This window comes from Hordeum vulgare, chromosome 6H (assembly GCF_904849725.1).
Source record: "Hordeum vulgare subsp. vulgare chromosome 6H, MorexV3_pseudomolecules_assembly, whole genome shotgun sequence".
NCBI classification, from domain to species: domain Eukaryota; kingdom Viridiplantae; phylum Streptophyta; class Magnoliopsida; order Poales; family Poaceae; genus Hordeum; species Hordeum vulgare.
The window spans coordinates 3,977,374-3,982,791 of NC_058523.1; positions in this window are offsets into that span (position 1 = coordinate 3,977,374).

Here is a 5,418-nt window from a genome sequence, read left to right on the forward strand (position 1 = left end):
TTGATATTTTCTATCACGGATCAACCATTGCCAGTGCAGGAATAATCTGTCACAATGCCCATAATAACATTTAATAAAAATAAAAACAATAATATTGTAGCAATAGGGCATTGAAGGTTTTGTTCTGTGCCTTGGGGATAAACCACATAGTCTTGTGCCTTATTAGGCTTGTTATGCTGTCTAATATGTTTCTTTATCTGCATAGGCATTGTTAGCTCGTCCTCTATAATTATTTTTTCTGTGATTTTAAGCTAACACGACATTTTAAATAATAGAAACATCTATACCAGCTGAAATATATGGATCTTCTATAATGGTATCATAGTGTCTTTTCGAAGACAGGGATTTGTATTAAACATGGTGTCATTTGGCACCAATTTTGGAGTGCATAAAGCCATTGGTAAGAATCCTAATGTGCAGTGTCTACTAATTTCTTGGATAAAACATGTGTGTTGTTACACAGTATCCTGTAGGTAACAAATTAGATTATAGGTCATGGTGTCCTATATGTAAAAAGTTAGAGCTGTAACTCGACCTGTTTGGTGTTACTATTATTTAAATTCAATAGTTTAATATATGTGGTTATCCAGAAAAACTGATGGTGAGCTTATCTCATAATTTGAATGCATATATAGAATATGAACCTGACCTGCATAGAGAACTACCGTTCCTATATTTTTGGGATATCTACATGTGTTTCAATGGATCCGTAGAAATCGGTCATTCTTTTGCATCACACGTAGTTAATGGCTAGCCAAATTTTGTGTATATATTAATGTATACAACATACTATTTTATGTATACTCCATACGTAATATCTTTCTTTGTATAGTATACACATACTACTTAGAGGTTGTACGTAAAGCTTGCCTTACATTTATTTGGTGGAGACCGGCTATCAGCGTATAAAAAATTTATGATATACTCCATCAATTATAATATATAAAAAAAGTTTAATACTGTAGACTCCATACTAATTGGAAAGGAAAATACTCCATACTTTTTTAAAAATATATACACTATACTCTCTAAAAAAGGGCATCACATCCGTTTTATGGCCATACTACGTCTCTTTTTTCATATATTATGTGCCACTTTTTGAATATACTCTTTTTTGGATGAATATACTACTCATTTGGATCCAAAGAAAAAAGGTTATATGGTTTTTTGGAACTAATAAAATTGTATACTCCAGTTTCAAAAGGAAATACACATATACTCCATACTAAATTTTATAATATACTCCATACACTACAACTAAGAGCAGTATGTACTCTTCCTTACCTCTGTACTTGAGACGGTGCGGCCACCAGGGCGAGGACGGTGTGGACACTGGAGCTAGGGCAGCGCACAGGGATGGGCCAAGGTGTCCCCGTGAAGCCGCCACCGGTGCGACGATGGCGTGGACACAAGATTTAGGGCAGCTCGCCGGGACGGGCCGAGGTCTCCTCGAGACGGCACGAGCAGCGGGGGGAAGGACCAGGAGAGTGGAAGAGGGGTGGAGGAGAGAGATCCCGGAGAGGGAAGGTCCAGGAGGGGATCAGGGAATGAGATCGTGGACTGCCCGTCGTGGGAAGGAGATCGTGGACTGCGGGATTGTAGGGAGGGAGATCCGAACTTGTTGGGATCGTGGACCTTTTTCTTTTTTTATACCCCATGCTTTTCCTTTTTCTTTTTTATTATACCCCACACATATAGAATTGATGGAGTTTTTTCGTAATACATTTTAATATAGTAATATTTGTTTCGGCTCATCGGATCGTTTCTTCGATTTTTTATGTGCTCATTGTTATACATTTTTATATACAAAAAAATTATCTTTTTCTGTACAGAAATATAATTATTGTATCATTTTGTCTTTGCCAGTTAGTTAATGGACCCTCAGGTCGTGCTGGACAGGAGTTTTCAAGGAAGTACTTTCGGTTGTTCGAGGAAAACGGAAACCATCAAGGTGAGTTTCGTAGATATGTTTTATTATTATTGTTGCTGATCGTGTCAAAAAGAAAAAAAAAGTAATTAGAAGAGATACCCAAATTGATCGTCGCTATGACTCTGGTGAAACATTTTCTTTAGCGGGGGTACTTTGGGTTTAGCTTTGCCCTAAGTGACCATCACAACAGGAAAATGTGATGGTCCAAAATTGTAGCCGAAATTAGTTATACTAAAACCGAGCGCAATCGCTTGGTGATGGCCCAAATATAGATAATGAGCGAGTAAATAGCAAAAGCCAATAATTATGATATGTACATCATCTTATTAAGACCGCAACATATTAACTTTGTGTGCCCCCTCTTCATTTGATGTGTTGTTTGTTTCTCCTCTTTCTCGCTTAATATGCACTTCGACACTGAATCTGTCGTCTGCCTCTTCCATAATTGTTTTTCTTCAACTTGTCCGCTCACATCCCGAAGTTCCCTGAAATATTTGAAAACATCAGCAGAACAACACCTTCTGCAAACAATAGATTAATTTAAACGCTCAAAAAGATGCACAACAGTTCGAAACCTCAGCGGAAGAACACAGCAGCATACATTTAGCTCATATTATCTAAAAAACATTTAGGTTGCGTTTGGCAGCAAGTTTTTTTTAAGTTTTCAGTGCATACTGCATTTTTTTTAAATATTTAGGCTCATAATATACTTGTTGAACCAATCTGTTTGGCAGCATACATTTTTTCAACATTTAGGCTCATAATATACTTGTTGAACCAATCTGTTTGGCAGCAGGTTTTTTTTCAAGTTTTCAGAGCATACTGCTCAAAACAAATTCTCTGGTCAAAACTTTGGTAGACAAATACCCATCAAACACATGTAAAAGCTCAAAAATATTGGTATCAAGCAACTGCAGTATTACTTGCCTGTCCATGAAAAAACTATGGTTCTTATAAACCACAGTTTTGTAAAAACTTTCCTGCCAAACTGAGCATTAGCTTATTTAATTCAAAAAATTGTGCAGCAGTTGAGAACATTAGCAGGAGAACATTTCCTGCTTGAGTTGCATGCCAGTGGGGTCACTCTTAGTGAACCCACTGGGTGTAGTCCCCGAGACCGCTATCGACTGCTTGCGTCGGCAGGGGTCTGAAGAACTTAGACTTTTATTGTTGACTTTTCTGATTGTCCCTTGGTGTTTGCTGGCAGAAAACTTGTGAAATGGGGACAACATATGAGACTCTGAGGGCGGAGAAGATTCAGTTTGCTGGTGAGCGGGATGCGGCACTGCTCGCAATGGATGGTATGAAGGTGGTTCTGGTGGAGCGAGAGAAATCGTTGGAGGAGGCTCGTGAAGCGAACAAAGTGCTGACTGAGGAAGTTGAGAAGATGGGGAAACAAAGGACTGCTCTGATGGGACAGATGAATGTGCTGAACAAACGATGCAAAGCGCAGGAGAAATATGTCAGCGACTGGGCTCGGTAGATGATGACACGTTTGGCTGGTAAGTCCTGCTTTTTCCGAGTGCTTGTGTTATGCGCGTCACACTCAGCGCTTATTGTTTGCTTGTCCTGTTGTCGCAAATTTTTGCTTTGACGCTGAAGAACATACATTTTTGTGCAACAGTTGAGAACATTAGCAGGAGAACATACTGCGTTTTTTAAAATATTTAGGCTCATAATATACTTGTTGAACCAATCTGTTTGGCAGCATACATTTTTCAACATTTAGGCTCATAATATACTTGTTGAACCAATCTGTTTGGCAGCAAGGTTTTTTTCAAGTTTTCAGAGCATACTGCTCAAAACAAATTCTCTGGTCAAAACTTTGGTAGACAAATACCCAGTAGCATACATTTATATCAGAGGGGGATCAAATGCAGAAGCAGAGCAAGGCTCTTACCTTTTGCTGGATGGAAGAAGATACTCTTGTGTTACCCCCTCACCCGCTTCTTCTTCTCATTCGGTAAGCCTACAAATGAAAAACAATTAATGTAAAATGCAGGAGTAGTTACATATACAACAACATATTCATATGTGCAAATAAATGATGGAATAACGCACTCCCTCATCTCTCAAAACATCTCTATAGACAATGTTCTTGGTGCTTGTAATGCCCTAAGTGTAGGATTTTCCCTTTTTGTAACCCTCCTTGTGGGACCACCTTGTCAGAGATTGTGATGATATCATTTTGTGCCATGATTTCATGTGTGTTCCTTAGTACTTACTTCCCTTGCATGCATGCATAACTTATCATTCCTTGCCATACCTTATGATTGCATGTCATGATCATGTTGCATATGTTCTTGCTAGGAGTAGTGTTGTGGTGTTGTGAGTGCATGTGATCTTGCTAGGGTTATGTGGTGGTATTACACTATCTTGTGATGCATGTGATAATGGTGTGTGTAATGTAAGGGTGAGTGCTAGTCATTTTAAGCTCTTGCTATTTAAATTCCTTTTCCCTCCTATTATTCCATGTCAAAATTTCCTTCTTCCCAAAAATGTTTCTAAAAAGTCTGGTGGTTAGAGTAAATTGTGGTTAGAGGTGATGTAATTTTTGCTGATTTGTTCTTTGACTTTAAAGGAGCAAATAAACCCAAAACAGTAAATTAATTAGTGTTTTGTATTTAATCCAATTGGCTCCAAATATTTTGTTTCGAATTTATTTGAGTAGGCCATAATTCCTTATGGCTAGGGGCATTTTGCTTTGATTTTTTTTACCCCAATAGAACTGCTAGAGATTTTAAATCCTATCTGAGTTGTCTAATTTTTTTTAAAAAAAGAGAAAAACCAAACCCTTCCCAGTGTTTTCTTTTTTTTCCCTGGCACCACATGGGCCTCCTCCCTTCGGTGGCCACGCTTCCCCTGTCCAGTGCAGCCCAGGCGAGCCACCTCCTCCTCCTTGGCCCGTTACCCTGGCGATAGAGCCCGCTGGCGAGCCGTTTTCTTCTTCCTCCCGACGTCACTCTTGTATGACCAACGCTCTGCCTCCCGATCGCCTCCCCCTTAATCCAGCGGCTCGAGCTCGCCTCCTGAGATGATAAAAGGAGGCCGGGGCCTCCTCCTCCACCCTAGGGTTCCCTCTCCGTCCCCCCAGCGCCGCCAGCTTCCCCCTTCCCTCTTTCTTCCCTGGTAAGCTTCTGAGAAGTAGCAGAGAGAGAGAGAGTGCAGCGCCTCCACCGTCAACCCCGCCGTTTCGTCGTCTCCGGCACCGGTGGCCATGTCCACGGGCTCGGGGTGGTTCCCTGCGCTCCATTCCCGCCATCGCTGAGGTCGAGGAGCGACCTCAACGACGGCCAGGACTCCGTCGTCGCCTCGGTCCGGGGGTTCTTCTTCCTCTTCTTTAGTAGCAGCAGCAGTTCGCCCTCCCTCTCCGTCGTCTCGTCGCCGTGGGTTCCCTCCTTCCTTACCCAGGGTGAGTCGCCTTCCCCTTCCTTCGTCCTCCCTTCTCCCTCGTCGGCTCTGGCTAGGCGTAGTGCGGTGCTTCCGTG